The following is a 20,954-nucleotide window of genomic DNA, read 5'->3' as shown; positions in this document are numbered from 1 at the left end:
AAGAAAGAGGGAGAAAATTAGAGAGGGAGAGAGAGGAAGGTAGCTATACTGCAGGAGGGTGTTAACCATCTCATCTCTGCCGCACCACCGCACTCGCCACAAAATGGCTACTTCGTTCCTTCTGACGGCCGGCACCAGGAGGGGGGGCCCCATCTGAACCGCCGCTATCTTATCTCCCACCTCCGTAGCCTATTCTTCAACCTCAACTATTTCTCATATTTATGGACTGTTTTCATCCAACAGTCTGCTGAGCAGCTTCTCACCTGCACCATTTTCTACCAAATGGGATTTGTTAAATACTCCTAACTTTTTAAATCTCTGTTTAATGTTCTGGTAAATTACAAAACTACCTCTCAGTTCATTTGCCTCCGCAGCCCTTATAGACGCTGCATCATGAACAATACAGTTAGATGAACAAAGACAGACTCATGATATCCACCGGATGCTTGTGCGATGCTCCGTGTGCAAGAAAAGGGTGGCTCAGCTGTAAAACAGCACAGAGTTGCCCAAATGGACAGGCTGTCATCCTATAATGAAATTTTTGCATACAATACTCTTGTAGGCAGATATCTGGGGGAATCAGTGCATGCTGCTCAGCTACTTAAAAACACACGAGTTGATCTCCAGGCCAATATCACCCTCTGCAGGCAGGAAAAACACAATTACTCTCTTCAAAGGCATCCCTTTTAAAATAAAATGATATACATTTTTAAATTTGTGCCAATTTTATGTTTGAAGACCTGGATGATGCCTAGCTTTAAACACCAAACAAATGTACATACTTTAATTGAGTTGAGCAAATAATTCACACTGTGAATGGTTTACTGTTTGTCACAAGAAGCCTATGCAGCAAAAGTCTTCATTTAGGTCCTTTCATTTCCTGTTTCTGTTTTTTTCATTCTGTCTGTATAATCACAGATGCTGTGTTATAACTATGTTATCCATGTGAAGTCAGAAAAGTAAGAGTGTTCAAATACTGTGCATGCAGGACATAAAAAACATTGATTTTACATGCAGCTTTGAAATATTTGTCTCAAGTTTATTATGCACCTAATAAAACTGAAAACCTGCCAGTTTAATTCACATAACAGAGATGATACAATAATTTATCCGCATCATCAACCTATAAACTCAGGCAACTCCAGAGATGTGTAAAGGAAATAAGTGAGGATGGATGGAAAAATAGGTTAAAAAAAAGAAAGAAAGAAAAAAGTTTGAAGCAGTAATTAGGATGCAAATGATTCTGTTATATTCATGTTACTTTAAAAACAAGTCATCTAAATAAATGTTCAACATATTGGTACATTGCCTTTAAAGCAACATATTTAAAGGCACAATAAGGACACTTTTATGACAAAAAAAACTGCACACATCCCTTTGTGATTAAATACTTAATATTGTAAAGTCATAAGTTATATTAGATGCCTTGAGAAAAACAACCAATACCAAGGTTCTGCATAAAATGAAATTATTTTTAGAAGTAACTCAGCAAGCCAGTCGATATATCTACATTATCATTCTGCTCAGAAAATTAAAAACTAAGTAAAATAAGCCTGATAAAAAAAGGATCTTCTGTGCTTACGTAGTGCCATCTTTGGCTGCAGTTTATCCACCTATTGGCCAAGCACTTCTCCCTTTGTGTTATAGATGACTTTGCAACTGAGCCTTTGAATCAACTGATGCTTTTGCACAAGCTCTCAACTCCAAGGTTATTTCTTCTGGATTTCCTTTAAGTTCTTTAAAGAGAAGCTGGCATTTGGAATACATATTATACATTAAAACTCAGTCAAATAAACTAACAAAAGTTCGAAGATCAGCAGCATCAAAGCATTCCTGGACCGGCTCAAACCACATGATGAGCCTTGTGTCTTTGCGAGCAAAAGCTCGTAGATGTTCAGCACATTTCTGAGCCCAGCTTTAGATTTTTTTCCACAAGATTATCTTTAGGTCTTTGAAGCCCAGAACCCACCTGCTTCAATTCCAACAGTGCTGCTCCTCTGGTTTCCAGGCTCTGGTTCCATTGGTCAAAATAAACAGCACCTATGAGCCTTACCCTGAGGGAAATTTTTCTTTATTACTGACCAAAGTCTGTGCGGAAGCCTAGCGGAGATTTTCAAAAAGACCTGTTAAATATGCCCTCCCTATGAAATATAAAGTATTAGGGCGCATTACTAGAAATCTAACTTTATGGATAAGTCAACAAGTCTCCTTGATATGCAGTGGTTGTAACTTTAAAAGAATTTAAGGTTCAGCCAGCAAAAATTGGTAAAGGGATTGATAAATACAACCACGGATATGTTAAATGGGATTTCCTTATTTTTGCAAAAATGAAAAGCTTGTCAAAGTTTTGTTTTTGAATAAAAGTTGAATTTCAATATTGAGATAATAATGATGAGCAAAACAAACAACAAAATCTTATTTATAGTTAGGCATAAAAACATAAATTTAAAGTTTAAGAACGGGAACTTTTGGGTTAGCAGTAAACATGTTGGTGCTTCAATATCTTCTTTAATAAAAATATATTTAATATTATTTTCTTTTTTATTGTGTTCAGGGTTGTAGCTAGTGATATTTATATTTATTTGCACAACAGCACTTGAGAAATGTGCAAATATACACAAAAGAAGCAAGCAGAAGGCCACTGATAACATGGCTGAAGGTTGTTGAAGAGTGACAATGCTGAAGTTTGGACATCAATGTTCACCTGTACAAAAATAGTGACAGTAAAGTCTGCAGCTCATTTAAGAGGAAGAAATTAGAAGATATAGAAATAGAATAGGTTGAAGACCTGACAAACTGGCACCCTATCAATTGGTTTAAAGTGAGCCCAGTCCGCTTGTGACAAAAACTGTAAATGATACAATAAAATTCTGGTAGTTTTCAGAAAATTTTGATTTCTGCTCTGGTTCTGACCATCGTTGTTACTCTGGTATGCACATCAAAGCATCAGCATGTTCTCTCAAAGAATAGTCACTAAAACGTTCACTCGTTATCCACAAGGTATGAATGAAGTCAAGTTTCAGCTTTCCAAACAAATTCATTCCAACATGTGAAGGTTTAGCTGGCCTTTAGCTACACAACTGTTGAACATTAGTAGGAAATTAAACAAAATGTTTGGAGTTGTACAGAATAACTTTTGGATTTTAAAAGTTACTTTAAACTAAGGTCACCAATGTTGTGGGTCGACGGGAAAAAAATATTGATATAAAATCAGACTGACTGCGTTCACAAACCCCTCCATTAACTTGTTTCAAACAGAGTAAAACCATCAGTTGCAGCTCAATTGAAAAACTTTGCAGCAGGTTGTATTGATTTAATACAACTTGCAGACATCAGAGGTTGTATATACTGGAAGAATATAAAGAAAAAAATTAAAAAGCTCTCTTAAACTTTGGATTTTCCTACCTGATAAACTATAAGTAGCTACCATACAGCTACCATACACAGCAATAGTTAATTGGCCATTGAACATACAGATTACATGTCAACAAAGTATGCCTTTAAGATGTACATATCTGCTCTAAAAGTTATTACATTTATTTTTATGGCTTAGCTATGTTACACATTTCTAATATTTCTCAGCTTGTAGCATTAAGATATATATACAGTATTTTCCTCTATGTTAGAATAAAGTTGATCATGCTGGAGTGCTTGAATTAACTTTCTACAAGTATTCTTTAGTTGTTGTTTTTTTTACTGTAAGCTGATTGAGTACAGGCAATGTAGGTCAGTCAATACAGTAAAATTCCTGTAAATTATTCATGTTAGTAAAACAACATGAATAAAAAAAGCAAATCTCATCATCACTATTTGAAAGTAATTAGAATTCTGAAAACTTTAACAGGCATTTAGAATGATTAGTTTTCTACTTTGCATACAGCAGCAAATATATAAAACTTTAAATCTAAATAATATCCGCACATGCATCTGACATGTTAAGATGCAAATGAATGCAAACAATTAGGCTATTTGACTGTACTTCATTCCTTTGAACTTAAATGTTTAGGCATGCAAGTTCAAACTCTGAAAGCAAGAAAGGTTTCTTCCACTGACAGGCTTTGTGTGTAAATCCTTTTGTCGTTTCCTCTCTCATAAAGTGTCGCTGTCCTGATTACCCCGCAGTGCAGCGGAGAGGCAAATGGGTGAGCATCAAAGGGAGCAGAGGGGTGGGGGGGATATGCGAATGAGATGCTCACTGACCCTGCCACCATCACAAACCACCAGTCTGATCTAATATCCTGACTGACTGAAGCAGTGGGAGGCTCAGTCCACATCAGACCAGCTCTGCCGACATGGAGCATCTCATTCAAGCATCACAGAGTTGTAATAAAACCTAAACGTAGAGCATCAATAACAAAAATGCAATAACAGCGACTGTAGATTGTTTTATGTTCTTGCAACTCTGACTTTGTATTAAATATAATTAAAATGAGAATCACAACCAACCAACAACTTTGGGTCATTCCTTTACATTAATAAATTTTTTTACATTTATATATAATTGATGAGCTAAAGATGTAGCAGTCTGTGACCACATGACTTAAGTCATGCCAATAACTATGAAAAAAGGGCTCCTTAATAAAGACCATCTTTTGGTTTCCATTATACCTTCAACTCAAATTTGACAAATCCATCTTGGTAGCAATGTTTTTCCATTATTCATTAAGTTATTTTCATATTACAAGCTCTTAAACACACAACCAAAACCTTTTTAAAATGACCACTCTTCTCAAAAGTGTGCCCACTCCTCCAACTCTTCATGCTTAAACTTTACTGAGAAATGAATTTGTTCTGCCAAGTTGCAAAGAAAGGTCCACAAAGCACACCGACAGGCCTGTACGCCACCGCTTAGCAAAATCAGCAGAACGGACAGCAGCGCTGGAGACTGACTGCATCCCACGTCTGCTCAGATTAAATGAGAGGCTGACGATGCTAATTAGGCAGAGTGAATTTACATCAACAAATTATGTAAGTAGCTACGAGAGTAACAAAGCGTGATACCAGTTAAGTCGCAGTTTGGCAAGCACTGCGCTGCCACTTCATGCTGATGTGGCCATGGTCGATCAAGCAGAGAAGCTTCAAATGCCAATTAGACATGAGTGGGTAATTGTGTCGGGGGGGCTGGTGGCACAAGGGAGTTTGTTATAATGTCCTGAGGCACTTTGTGTTTCTATCCTTCCCTGACATAGTAACTAACACATCTGAATACACTTAGAGGGAAGTGCTTCTTACGAGCACACGCATGCACACCCCATACACACAAGAGCACAAAGGAAAAACTGTTTTGTCCTTTTTTTAGGGCAGGAAAAAAAAGGGAACGCTTTTAAAAAATTTTGCAAAAAATTAGGGTTATAATCCAACTTGAAAAAAATGTATAACTCTGGGGAGCATGACATTGCTTCAAAAACAAATTTGGTTATTTTTTTATTTAAGCAATAGAATAAGACAAATGTATCTACAGTACAAAAAAGTCTAAATTTGTCCCAAAATGCAGTTCAATTCATTTACCCATCAATGCTTCAGATAAGCAAAATACTTAAGAAACCTTTTGATAATTTGTTTAATAAGAATAAAAATAAGAATTAATGTGGGAGAAGTTTTAAATGCAGCATATATGTCTTTTATTCTATCCTCAAGTAAATAAGTCCACAGAGACAAATTACAAACACTTAAGTCATCCTGTAGGGTCATAATGCTCATCATAATCAGTTTGTGCCAATGAAACTGCATATTGTTGCATCTGCTTTTTATTTCTAATTAGTTTAGAACTATTATAACTAATTGGGGGCGTGGAAGAAAATCACTTCCACAAATATGACCTCTATGAAAGAAACATAACAATGTTTAAAAATGGCAACAAAAAAAAAGTCTATGTGTTTTACCAAAAACCAGGTAGGGGAGAGGAAACAGCTGAAAGAAGATGCTCTGCTCAGATAGAGGGGTATGTTCAACTTTCTGGTCTACACACAAAATGCTATGTGTGGTGGAATTATAATATACCCACCGAGCACAATGGTGGTAATGGCTTCATGCTTACGGGGTGGGGACCACCACAAAAAACTTTTGCTCAGGGCACCGATGTGAATGGAAGGAATGGAAAATTGTTATAACAGATGGAAAAATGGATGAAACTAAATAGAAGGCAAAGAAACTCTGGTAATTATGCAAAACGTTTGACAGCTGGGGGGGAAAGTTCACCTTCTAGCAGAGCAACAACCCTAAAACATACAGCCAGAGCTACATAACCATTTATATCAAAGGATATGTATGTGATTTGATGGTCTAGTCAAAGTCTAGACCACTTAAGATTGATGGTCACAGACACGCTTCATCCAGTCTGACTGATCTTGTGTTATTTTTAAGGAAGAACAAGTAAGGTTTTTTTTTTATTATTTTGAGTATCTAGTTAGTCAAAGCTGACAGAGACACACACCAACAGGCTTGCAGCTGCAGCAAAATGTGGTTAAAATTAAACCAGTTTAAGATAAAATAAGGAAATCTAATAAAGTGATGCACCAACATGCAAAAGATCAAACTGGGATAGTTTTAAAAGCAGTCCAAAATCAAATGCTTGTTAATTTCTCAGTATTTGTTAATCATCCCTGACACTGTGCTGCTGATGACCTGTTGGGTTTTACACATTTCACTGCTAAATGAGACTGCATGTTATGTTTTGCCACAGCACAGTACACTGATTCTTAAATTGTTCTACTTTCACATAATAGCACAGCAAACTGAAAGAAAACCCTTGATGGCCAAGGATGTTATTAAACTGCTAAAAGCAAAGGACACCAGCTTTCCTCTCTGTTCTGAAGCACCGGCGGTTTCCATCATGCCCTGGAGTCTTTTCTTTCCCCCTCACTCTCGCAGCAGGTCTTGATAACCCAGGATGCCCACCCACATTTCCGCTATCTAGGCTGCTCTTGATTCTAATTAGCTCAGACCAGTCTTATGCCTCCGTAAATCCCTGCATGCAAAAAGTCTCATGGTAACATTCTTTCACCTAATGGCTGCACAGCATGGGGCATTTTCAACCACATTACCTCTTACTGAGTTACGATGTCCCATTGTTCCAAATAAGACAAATTTAATCGATCCAGTCTATAAAAATCCCTGTGTCACTGTGAAAGCCCTGCTTCCTGGGCTTTTTTATTTATTTATTCACTACAGTTTCCCCCACCATAGAGAGTTAAGCTCCACATGAAGCACAAGGAAATTAGTTTTACTCCAAACCTTGCTGGAAAAAAGGAAGGTTGCGGAGAAGAAATTCAAAGGTTTCAAAATTAGATCAATGGTCCCAGCAATCAATCAAAGCCAGGGTTCCTCAGGTGTCAGCCTTGGTTGTAAGTTCAAAATGAACCTTTAAAACAGCATGTGAAGAGTCGAGTGTCATGTGAATCATTCAAGGGAAAAAAAGGATTTGGGAAATCAAAAATGTTGGGCACGAAAAAAAAATAAGGATTACCAACAACATAGATTTTTATTTTACTTTATATTACTCATGTGTCATGTGTCTTCTCTGACACACTCTGGATTGAGTAGAATGATTAATGCAATAATGGGCAAAAAGGTTTTCCAATTTCATGGTCAGATTAGTAAAGTTAGTTTCATATGTGACTAGCAAATATGACTCTTTCAGTGTTTAAAAAAGGCAAACTTTTTAACAAAGTACATCTAAAAAGTATATTTGTGGCCTGACTTTCAACCACTGGACACCTAATCCTGTTACCAAGCACTAAGAATATTAAGCCCGGCATAATACTTGCGTGATTAGCTAAAATAAATACTATATCCTGTGTAAATGCTGGGGATTGGATTGAGCCGAACATTAAAACACTGGCCTTAAGCTCGCCTGCTGGAGAAAGAAAAGTGATAATAAGAAGAAAAACGGTGGGTGGATACTGAAGTAATCCTACCAACAGAGTGCTTCCTCCATGAAGGATTTAACCATTCCCAGTAGCTAGATAAACCCAATATTATAGTGCAGGGCAGGAGGTGGTGCTGTATGCAGTTTGTGTTGCTGGTGAGATGTGTGTTCAGGGTGCATAATTAGTCCTCCATTTCTTTTTTCAACCTTCTGAAAAACCTCTATTAATCTGATTTTCCACATAATTGCTGTTTAAATGGGAAATGGACAGTGCTATTCTGCTAATAACCACTTTGTATTAATAGTGCCATTTTTACTGAGTTAAAGAAATCTCAGATGTGCTGGCGTTCTAGTCACCACATTCTTAAAATAAGATTTTAACAATTGACGACTTGTTATATAAAGTGATCAGACCAAACCCCCTCACAGATTTCAGTAAGTGCTAAATAAATCCTAAATTGCCCAAAAGTAATTTACTTTAAACATCTAAAATTAAGGACAATTTGTTTCTTACAACAAATATTCTATGATTTCACTTTTATTTCTGTCATGGTACTTCCCACCACTCAAATTTTAACCATAGGTAACCAATTACCTATATATTTCTAAAACTAAGCAGAGAAAATCTGAGAGAAAATCTTTTAAAGCTTTCCTTATTTCTGCAATGAACAGCATTACAATTATTTTGTTTTTTTTTACATCTAGGTCTTTTTGTTGATGTTCTTTTATCAACCTTCCATATAAAAAATGCATCTTGTTTACTCTAAAACAACATGTATTCAAAGATTTTTTTTAATAACTTGAGAACTGTTTCTCACTTTAAACCATTAATGTCATTCCATAAAAGAGTGTTCACATTCAACGTCAGGAAAAAGGACTTTCAAACAGAGCTATTATAAATGCTTTTCAATCTATGCAAGAAGTCAGGGAAGAAATTATTTTAAAAAAATAGTTAAATAAAATATCCTTGCAATCAACTTTCCCAAATGCACGTGTAGAATGAATACTAATGAACTGTACAGATGGAGCTGCTGGAAGAAATTAGGAATGGGGCAATTAAAGAATGCCTGAAGCAGCTGAACAGAGCACAAAGTATCCAGTCTTTCTAATTAAATGCTGTGGCAGAAACATGGCCTTTCACCTCCTCTTCCATTTCACTCCGCTCCCAAGTGGTAGTAAAGACGAGGGGTGCCTCACAAGTTTTATGCTAGTATTCTCCACTTGAAGGAAAAGCCTGTCTTATTCATGGATAGCAGATTTTATCAGCAGCAGAAGTCATGAAGTAAATAGATATTGCTGACTTTTCTCAGTCCAGCAGGACTATCCAAGCCTAGAGCTGTGCACTTGATTCAAAAGTCAGCCGCTCTTTTTACAGTGAAGGGGGAAAAAATGCTTGATCTATGAGAGAACCTCAGCCATGCTACTGCAAATTTCCCTTTACAGCTGTTCAAAAATACCCATACAGATTAGCCATTTTTGAAGGACACTTGCATCCCTTTTGATGTCAAGAAGGTTATTTCAACAGCTCTAATATCTGTAGTACACACTATACACTTTTGGCACAATTGGGTAGAGATGGCTGAGACACAGTGCTTTGTAAATTTAAGAGAACAGGACAGGGAAAGTTTCACAATCAGTTCCCACATGGATTTCTTAGAAGGACGAGACAGAAAGGAGGAACAACTGTCAAAGGGACGCTGTCTGGTAATGGTACGGAAGTTAATAAAATGAAACCAGGTAATGGAAATTGCTTTTAAACCACAAGCTACATTCCCCCTAAGATAGAGATTGCTTAGGCTAATAGAGTCTGACAGCCTATTCCACAGCAGTTCTTCACTTACAGGACATTCACCTATTCCACTGTCTCCTCCCAGCACCAGGAAAACCAAAGTAGAGGATAAAGCTGCAACATCACACAGATTAACTACTCCCTGTTATCGAGTTATTTAACATCAAGTTGAACTAGATAGTGTGTAGTAGAAGCACAGTCCATGAACCCAAATTATTTTTGTTTCAAAGGAAGCTGAGGGGTGAAGTAAGACTTCAGCAACATGCATGTATTTATAGAGGAAGAGTCCTCCTTATACTTCTACTCTAATCAGACTGATTTACAAGTTCTTTTTGAGTCAAATTGTCAATTTTCAAACTTATATTTAGTGTAAAAATTCTCATTCATACATTTTACCAAAAACTACACCTAAGAACTTTACCTAATCATTAGAAAAATAATTCCTCGGGTAGTGTATATTTGACTAATAGTTTTAAACAAACTTACTCCTCTTATGGATACTAAAACTTTCATACCTGTGGCTACTCATGGTTAATGTTTAAACCCACAGCAAACTAATTACTAATAATTTAGGATACCTGCGAGTTGCAATTCCAGGTCAATATGTTTGTTCATAAGTGGACATAATTTTATAAAGACCTGACTTTTTCAGCATTCATTACCGTTTCTTCTTGAGTCTCTTAGACAAAATGTTTCTACTACTCACAGTGAGCAGAACAAATGAGAAAAACAAAAATCTTCATGCATTTGAAAAAAAACACTGCAGATATATCCATTGTGACACAATATGTCATAGTGGCACTAGATAATCAAATCAGATATTCATTCAGACCTTAGGTGATCCATTTAACATGATGACGACTATTTTTAGACTATTTATAATTGGGATTTACCTAATTTTTAATGAACTTTCTTAGGGTTAATTGCACTGGCACTGTAGCATGATAGAATAAGGACAACCAAGTTAGGAACGAAAAAAGTCCTTAAGTGATTTGAAAATTTTAAATAATTACTAAAGTCGAGAAATGTAGATTACAAGACAGATGGGTCGCTTGTTGTGTGTGGAACTGACCTACACAACAATTACATGTAAAATCCTATGGAGAAGCTGGAAATTTTTCTTTGTTTTGTTCTTATTTGACTTGCACATGAATATCAAAATTGTAATGTCATATTTACATAGACTGAGTCGTAGTTAGTAATTCACGAGAGCGAAAATGTGCCAGGTTCTGGAAATGGAGAAGTTTCCTCACAGGGTAATACCCTGGGTGCGGTGATAAAACAAACTCGGAAATGTCACTGCTGAACAATATTCTCAATTTCATCCCTGCTGTTGTGTTCCTGTTATTTTTTCTGTATCCATTTAGATTTTTTTACACAGTTTGCTGTATATTTTCTATTCTACAAGCAATACCAATACATTAACAGAAGACTCAAGATTGAGAAACATGTTTTGTTGGACTTCTACTTACAGCCTTACATGATTCTATGTTCATGTTAAAGTCCAAGTCTTCCAGTTGTTTAACATAGTGTGTATGAATATATAACATTTAAAGCAGTAGCATTTTTGCTAGGCTCTTCTGCCCCTGGTTGACCCATACTCAACTAAACCAAGCCTTCAGAAAAAGGTGCTCTGTCTAATCTGACTTCATTTTATGCCTCTTTAACCATGACCAATGTATTTAAATGGCTGTTTCTTCAACAGATGCTCAGTTCAAATTATTCCTAACTGGAAATTTGTAGGAGTGATATTAAATATCCTTCAGGCCGGGATGCCTAAAGAGAACATAGGAACATCAAAAGGCCAAACACATCAAAAACTAAAACTAATGATCTTAGCCCACCTGTGGGGATAAGGAGGGCTTCAACTCTGTCCAATAACCCGCTGGCAATAAAACACCTCGTTTCTTTAAATGGGGATTTGACCATTCGACCATCCCTGCTACTGCTAACTTTAAAAATGATTTAATATAAAATACATAATGTATATTTCCCAATCACTGAAACCAATGGGAAGCGGTTGCGGCGAATATGAGCTATCTTATCCGGCATATCTACACAGGTCTGTGGAACTATAATCTACAATATAAGCTGAATTAATAGGAAAGCTTTCATTTTCCCATTTTGATATACACTCTGGCATAAAGGGTTTTTTTCCCACCATTTCCTCAGAAATATTTTTATTTTGATCTACAGTGACGCACTGACTACAGGAAGACTGTAACCACCCAGAGGCTAAATCACCAAGAACAGAGATAAGGTAATGGGATTAACCTTACGATGTGCATGGGTCTTTATCAAACATTGTAAATCGAGGACCAGAAGGTCACCAATAAAATCAAGGCAGATGTGTTAAATGGACCTATTATTTTTGAATGAGATGACAGAATTATGACTTCTTTCTTCTTCACACTTTTTTGTCTTCAAAACACAGGATCTTACTCTAGCAACAACACACACGACCAAAACTAGTTTTCATTTGTTTCAAAATCAGAGCATGTTGTAAAGCTGAAAGAAACTTTTTTTTTTTAGGAATTATCAGAAAAAAAAGTGAATTATGCCACATGTTAAAGTATTTTTTTTATTACGTACATATTTTTTCTGTACATGATAAACAAAATAAATGTCAAATTATAAAATATTTCAAAATGAGATCATTTGCATGTATGAAATCACAATTTTGAAAGTGCGAGGGTCTAAGCTTCAGCCAGCTGTTTTAAACCATGACATTACAAAGAGACCAGGGGGAAAACACTTTGGCTCTGTGTGTTAATATTTAGCATAGCAATCTTTCACAGAGACCAATTAAACATATTCTAACTTCAACTCAGGTGGGAAATATCTCTATGGGATTTCGTTCTTTCTTTTGTATTTGTTTCAGAGCTTGGTTTTTGTATTCATGAGTTTTTTCACTTTGCTCTCAAATATATTTTTTAAAGCTACATGGTGTTTTGGGTGATGACTACCTTACTCTGGCATACGGCATGCTCATAGTGCCTTCAGCAGGAAGTAGTCTAACACTTTTATAATAATATTATTTATTTGAACACTCAGACTCTGCATAATGAATTGGAATTTCATCCCCAGCTGGTCAGATTTTAATTAAGAAAGGGATGGTGACATCATAGAGGAAGTAACTCTGTCCTGTCATACCAGCAGGGTTTTTTGGGTCGAGGGTGATTTGGGTTTTTTCAATAAAAAAAATTAGCATACCTCAGAAAATGAAGCAACTGCATTTACAGAATAGCATTTACTTTAACCTTCATGAAATGTGTCAATGTTTTAAGTTTCTGCTCTTGTTAGATGGACAAGATTAACTTCTCAAAATAAAGACGTTCAGAAAGGGAGAATACTGACTGCGGCTGGGTTTTGGAGGGCAGTTTCTTTACACGTTATTTTCTTTCCATGTGTCGGTATCTGCACCTGTTTTACTTTTCAATGATTTATCACAGCTATCTCTCCCCACATATCCAACAGGAACATTTTTGGCCGACTTTATAGCACCCAGAAGTTGATGCAATAAGATGGAAAGATTCTCCTAAACTCTAGATACATAATAAAATAAAATAAAAAAATTAAAACTATTCTTGTAACTTTAATTCTCATAGTTAAAGCCAATAATTACAACTAATTTCTGCAAGGCTTTGATCAGGTTTTAAATACAAGACTTCATTTCACAAACATCAGTAGCAAGCACAGATATGCAAAACTGAAGTGAGTTTCCCCTGAAGAAAGCCTTTTTTTTCCCTTTTGGCAGGGCCTGGGTGAATGTTAACCTGTAAGGTTTAACTGAGAACAGCTGTCTTTGAGCCCCGAAGAACTCGACATTCCCCCATCAGAAGAATAAGACCCCAGTCCTGTTAGCCACATGCCACATGTATTTGATTTTCAACATCTGCTGGCTTAATGGTTCTGTGTTTACCATTCCCACTGCACATTCTTCACAAATTCAGTAGCTTCCTTCGCCTACATTTGTAAATGTTGTTGATTGTGGAAACCGTCCATGTTTACTTTGAATCCCAAGCCAGCTCCAATTACCTGCAGCTGCTCACTGCTTCGGTCCACTACATTCTTCAAACCCAAGGTAAGTATTTTCTCTCTCAATTATGTATTTATATAAACCTGAACATGGAGTGTTAGAACAAGCATTTGAAACATGCAACAGAAATCTATTCATAGTACTTTAATTGCATGTTTTAAATTCCAAATAAACTTGATAAAATATACCCTTATCACAGCTACCATTCTTTTTCTGTCATTACTGTTCCTTATGTAAAAATATCTACATTTCACTGCAATTGTTGGTCTGCAGAAACAGTTGTTTATCTTTCCTCAGATGTCTTTGATATCTGCTAGCATTGAAGGAACCGAGATGGGAGGAAGAGAAGGAAAAGAAATATTCAAGCAGGAGTCATCTGCTCTTTGCCTCAGGACTTTGTCTACTCTCACCTACACGTTTTGGCGGCAACGTAACAACAAATTTTACACCGTCTGGGACACAAATTGGCATTCTGGACTCTGGTTATTCCACAAGTATAATCTAATTATAAAACACTGCCAGTGGGTTAGAAATCAGAGCATTAAAAAGTTTGACAGGCAGACATAAAAGTGAAATTTCATAACAGAGAGAGTGCAAGAGTAAAACTTCAGAGCATTTGCTGGGAGAGGTTTGGGATAACTGAATTACTTCAGCTTACATGCTCTGTGGTGACTTATAAGTACAATATTAGGTGCTGTAATAAGATTTACTATATTTAAGGCTTTGAAGTCCATCCAAAGATTTTGGGACAGGCATTAGATGTCATGCTACAGAGGGTTGGATGAGCTAGTAGCATAGAGTGCATAAATGCGCTTTAACTTTTTCAGAATATATCCACTGGTTTCTGGTTGCAATGTTTTAGAATTTTTTATTAAAAGGATATTTGGGTCTTCATACTATACATCAGATTAAAACCAAAAGTTGGTTTTACAGTCTAACATCAATATGCAGAGCAGAGCAGGATTAAAAACAGGAGTAAAACCTGCATCTACTAAAATAAATTAGATTGTTAATTATTGTACTTTGGGCCTAGCAGTGAATTGCCCTGAAGAGAATTCACTTTAGCAAAGTCACTTTCCATAGAAAACATTTACTAAAAAGACCTGTTAGAGACTTTTTTATTTGAATACGTAAAAAAAAAAGCTAAATGAAATAGGTAGTCAAGAGCAGGACTTCTAAAGGCAGAGGAGAGATTAAAGCTGAACACACAAGATCCAGGTGTTTCATCACCTTATTTGCATAATTTGATATGTGCATGTTGCTGAAATATTGTGCTATGAGAAGGAGGAATAAGAAAAAGGAATAGCATAGAGTAAAAATATAAAAATTTCAGCAAGGTTAAAGCTTTTTTTTTTTCTTAATCTGGACTTCAGACCATTAATTTTGACCTAAAACAGACATTTTTGGTTACTTTTTTTTTGTTTTTACATTTAATGATAAAGTTTTCTTGAGTCCAGAAAATGACCACAATATCATCAACCCAGCCTGCAGTACTTAAGAGTTGCAGTTTAGACTCAGAGGAAGTAAAAGCCTTGCTAGTAAGATTGCAGCTGGGAGGGCTGGTGGTGAAAGGAGTGGCAGGCCTGTGAATGCTTTGGGATGAGAAAGGCCCCGTGGAGGTACTCCCTGCATGTTGGAGTCTCTTACAATCTCCAACAACTCCTTATAGACAAATTACAGTGACAATTGTGTGCAAATAGAAGGACTGTCTCTGGCTGAAACAAGAGTGCTATAAACTACAGCAATCGCCCACAAAATGCAGAAATTATTCTGAGATTAGAGTATCATGACAACCACATGTGACAGACAGCTGTGCAAAAATAATGAGCACAAAGCTCAAGAGAAAAACTAAAAGCATTTACTGTGGTCACTAAAACACCAAGGCAGTAAATCTACCTAATCAGAAAGCATGATACCAAAGCTGTCATCATAAGAAGTAAATACACCCATACACTTTTTTGCCATGGAGGACAAATATTTACCCTTGAATTTTCTTTAAAATTACATTTTTAACACCTACTGATACATGTATAGCTTGCAGAATAACAGTATACATACATTTCTAGTCAACTGATATAGTTTGTTTTGTTTGTGACTAAAAGATAAACACCTATTTTAGACTATTGTGTCTGAATCACGTGTTGCTGACTTATTTATAAGGAGAGGAAAAGAAGCATTTTCCAGTAAAGAGAAAGAGAATTAACATAATATGAAAGAAACAGAAAGGTGTGGAAGTGGCAGACTTGTGGCTTAATTGTAGCCTGTGAATAATGACGTCAGCTTTCTGCGCCATTTTAGAATTGCAGTTTGCATGTAGTTTAAACAAGAGCGGAAGAAGTGAATAAAGCCACTCAGTCCGTGTTGTTCACACTTCCACATATTTAATTAACATTAACAGCAACCTCGATCGGATCAGCACTTCTCTGTTCGCAGTGGATGATGGTTGTTTGCAGTTTCCGGTAAGCTTTATAGCATCAAACTGGCATATTACATATGTCATGACCAAATGTTAGCGATTGGGTAAAATTTAAAACTTCAACTTGATGCCTCCAGCAAACAATCGTTTCTCTACAGCCGAGGATCCAGACGAAATAGCGTAGAATAAGGGGCTGTTTTTTACCAGGACAGCTTAATTGTACTACTGGTATGATTTTTGATATCAACTTATAATTCTAGATATTTTTGTTATAGTTTTATTTGTGTAGTATTCTGTAATACTCTGAAAAGTTTTACTTGAGATCAAATCTTTCAGTATATTTTAAAAAAACTTGCATATTAAAATAGACTGAAATCTGTCTTCTTGAAGTTATGACTGCAGACTGTCTTGTCTGTGAATTTAGTTTATGTTCTCAGTATTTACGACTAACCAAAGCTCAACCAAATATAATCATTTCTGTTTTCTTTGCCACAGCAGCAACAATGAGCCCATTCAGTCCACAGAACACAGTGACTGAATGTAGCTGGGGGGAAAAAAATGAATGAAAATGTGTCTCCGTTTACCCTGAATCAATATCTTGCAGACAATGCATCCCTTTCTTCTTTTCATAATTTTACATGGTAAATTTCCTGAAACACTAATGAGAAAGAATGGAAGAAAAGCGAAGCATGAAATAGCTTGTGGGTTTTGTCTCCTTCCCATTCTCCTCGCTCCGTGCTAGAAGATGGCATTTTTATTATTAATTTTATTTAATTATACCACGAAGCTCTTTTTTTTTTTTTTAGACTCTGCCTGTGTTGTACTCCTGCTGTGTGAGTTTGTAATTTAATAAAGCTTCATTTAAAAGAAAAGTTGATTAAAAAATTAAGCTCTGGTGATCACCATACCTTCAGCCCTCCCCAATTTAGGGAAAAGACCTGATATTTCCCATTATTAAAATGTCGGGCAGAAATTATCGCCGCAGGACAAGTTAATGCTTTCAATACAATCATGTGACAATGACAGCAAAGCCCACTGAAGAGAGAGTGTCCCACTAAAACATTCAAAAAGACAGGAGATTAAACCATTTCCCTGAAGGTCAAGCAGTTTTTTCACCCACTCCCATCATGCCTATCAACCAAGAGTTAATTTTATATGCAACTCCTTCTGCTTTTTCTGACAGCAGGTGACTGCCAAAAGTTGTCTTACATTGCTGTACAGGAGATTTCTTATACTTCTGCATTCTCATAGTGAATGATGACACAGTTTGCAATACTGGATGGAGATGAAGGGAAAAAGTCCAAGCAGCATACTGTCCTCTCCTTGGTTTCTCTGCAGAAAATTGCACCAACCGCCTTATAACTTCTATTTGGACAAACTCTTTGAAATACAATCTCCTTAAGTTTTCCCATCTGTTCACCACACTGTACACATGCACATAAATTTGTGCACAAAATGTGCAAGCTGTCAATTTTTATTTAAGGAGAAAATATATAATAATAAATTTAATCTCCACACTGCAGCTTAAAGAGAAATACATTCTCGCTGCTGGAGAAACCTAATCCACACAATTAAAGCTGGAAAATTATACCCTGGATCTAATGGCAGTTTTGAAGCATAAGTTATTGATTTGGAAATGAAAACCTGTACTCTTCAAGGTTAAATCCAGTCCACCCTCATTATTACTCTGTCCTTGAGAGGCCCGCACCAGGGCTGCGGCAAAGAATCGAGAGGACTGCTTTAATGAAGGTGAATTTAATGGGATTTAATGTTGCTGGGGGCAATGGAGCAGCTGAGATATGGTTTTAACAAAGAGCAAGGGACCACAAGTAAAGACAGGGGAGCAGCCATTTTTCCTTTCTTTTTATTTATTTCACATTTGGCTGAGCAGAGTAAAAGCACCACATTCTCTCCTCCAAGAGTCACTGCTTTCATTCCTGCAATCATCACAACCAAGGCCTCAAGCTCACAATCATAGCATTTACACCTACTGCAATAGAAACGCCCAACCTAATTGGTAGCTTCATGGTGTTCAGGTCAGTGGGAAAAAAATATGACCTTTAACTAATAAAAAAGAAATGAGGGTCAAATATTGGGCCATCAGAACTGAAATGTATGTTTTATCTTTGCAGAAGTAAAAGAGAAATGTTACTGACTCTGTACAGAGTACTGTCATTCAAGATAATATCTTTATGTACTCTACACTCTGGTTTATACATAAATAGATCCTACATAAATCTGGCATTAAGAGGAGACACAGTACTGCAGCAAGGCCTGCCTTCAACAGATTTTTCACTTAATATACTTAAACAGTTTTTGTACAGTCCTCTTTAAAATGTCCTCCAAGAACCATTGGTCTAGTCAAAACAACTCTTATGCCGGCACCTGGTGCCCTGGGATGTCAAAAGTATGAGAAGCATATTTTTAGGGCTGCAGCTATTAATTATTTTTGCCTAATCCATCAAATAATCCTTCAATTAGCAGAGAAATTAAACATACAAATGCTACTTCAACCCCGCTTTGGTTGAAAAGTTTTTCTTGTGAATCCTCAACATTCAGTCAACTTGGTAATTTATTTTTTATACATCAGAAACTCTTTCCAAAATATTTCTGTTCCACAAAAAAGGCTAACACTCATCTTAACCTTAAATACCTTTTAAGAGATGAGCTGTCAGGACCTCTGCAGCACCACAATAAAGGCTTTTCTCTGTTTCCACAAACTGCAAGATCTAAACTGATCTTGCAGTTTAGATCTTGCAGTTTAGATCAGTATAAAGAAAGAATAACCTTAAACTTTAGTTGTCAGGCACATGTTCTGTTGATAGCCTAAAACTTTTGAATATGTTCTTAATAAAGCATTTCTTCAGAACTAAATCAAATAGGTGAGTACCTCAGATATTTTAGACTGAAAATGTAAAAATCCACCATCTCATAAAACTGGACCTAATTTTCTGAAATTATTATTGTAAAGACGCTTGGAGTCACCAGACCATTTAATCTGTGGCACACATTATTATAAGTCATATTTTGACTCTGACTGTACTTGAGATTCAGCATCATTTTTCAGGAAAAAGCCTGCACCGCTGAGTCCAAAACTGAAGCCTGATTGTGTCAGGAGGTAATGACTTTTCAAGAATCCCCAAAGTTGTTGTTGTTGCAGTTTACTGTAGCGTATCAAAAATGGTCTGTTTCTTAGATTTTCTTCGTAGCATGTCCCATCTCCTTCAATTACACTCAAAGTACACAGAAACATGCAGGGCCCATACAACACATGGGCCCTAGAAGAAACCTGATCGTCGAACAGTATGCAGTTATGCAAAGAATAAATCATCAAGGCAAGTGATTTTCTCTCAGATATTCTTAAATGAATTAAATGAGTCATTTGAAAGGATATTTTAGCACTTCTAATGATCTTGCTAAGCTAATATGATCAAGTTGTTTGTCTGACAGCCAGATAGCAACTGTAAAAATTCCTTTAAAAAGGAGAGACTGACAAACATTTTTATCTACTTTTATAAATGCTAATTTAGGGGATCAAAACGTTTTGAAGGAATCCAAGATTATTTATGAGTTTCAATAATGGTGTTCGGTTTTTCATTAGTTAAGACGAATAAAAGCTTGAGAAAATTACCAATATTTAAAAATGGCCCTATCATGGTATTTTATTCCCATTATATCAAAATGTTTAGCTTGTTGACATTTTGATAACTTTGAGAAGTCTCTCTGTCATTCAAATATGATGTGTTCATAAAATAACAGAAACCCCTTTTATTCTCAATCAGTTGAGACATCTTCTGCACAGGAACAGAGTTCAGACTTAGACCTAGCCTTAGAATTGGCCGACTGGGTCAGGAAGAACTAATCAAACTTTCAAGACATAGTTGCGTCAGATGTCTTCTTATCTGATGCTGCATTAAACTAAGCTGTATTTATGTAAAACTGTGCATGAATGAAGTTTCCTCGGAGGTTTGCAGAAAATCTCTTGGGAATTTTCTTTTCCAAAATGTGGTAAAGTGTCCTTTAGCAAGCAGAACCATTGTTTGAGTTCTAAAGTCAGGAAAGATGGAGGTGAAGACTACATGGGAAAAAATGCAAGCTGGTTCTGTGAAAGTTACCCATGTGTGACTGAGCAACAAATGACAGCTAGCAACAGGTTAAAGTCCAAAGAACAACTTGGATAAATTATACAAAATCAATATACTGGGGTATAAAATATGAGTCAGTTTGTTTGAGTAACTCAATCAAACTGAGCTTCCAAAATGAGCCAAAGGGGAAACTTAAATAAGGAAGAAAAACAAAAATCTAAATGAAACCAATAAGCAAATCCCATTTTTCTCCATGACTCTAAGATGTGGTAAGACCCGATTGGCTCTCCTCAGTGATTATAACTGGTTCCAAATCTCGGTTTCACCTCCCCATTTGTTTTCCCCTCTTCAGTTAAGTTTAGGAATTTTTGGTCTTCTGAGGGACTGATAAACACCTACAATATTTTCATATTATGTGAATATATACATGTATACATTTGCTGGATAAGTCCATGTAATAATAACCTCAATATTGTGTGTGGCGCCGTCTTGACATGGTTAAGAACAAGTCACTTGGCTCTGTTGTTAACTGTGTGGAGATCTCATCAGCACAGAACCCCATTTGTCTCATGTAGTTTGATCTTTTTAAAGTTAATGGAAACAAGATGTGCGTTCTGTTTCTAACATTTAAAGTTCAGCTTCTTCTATAAAGCCAGAAACTTGACAGGTTTAAACTTGTTTTGAAATTTTGTCTTTCTTCATTTTCCTCTTCCTCTTGGGGCACAAAAAACGGCTGTAAGGATGGATCTGGAATGGAA

Source organism: Xiphophorus maculatus, chromosome 4 (assembly GCF_002775205.1).
Source record: "Xiphophorus maculatus strain JP 163 A chromosome 4, X_maculatus-5.0-male, whole genome shotgun sequence".
In the NCBI taxonomy this organism is placed as follows: domain Eukaryota; kingdom Metazoa; phylum Chordata; class Actinopteri; order Cyprinodontiformes; family Poeciliidae; genus Xiphophorus; species Xiphophorus maculatus.
This window is presented reverse-complemented; position numbering follows the sequence as displayed.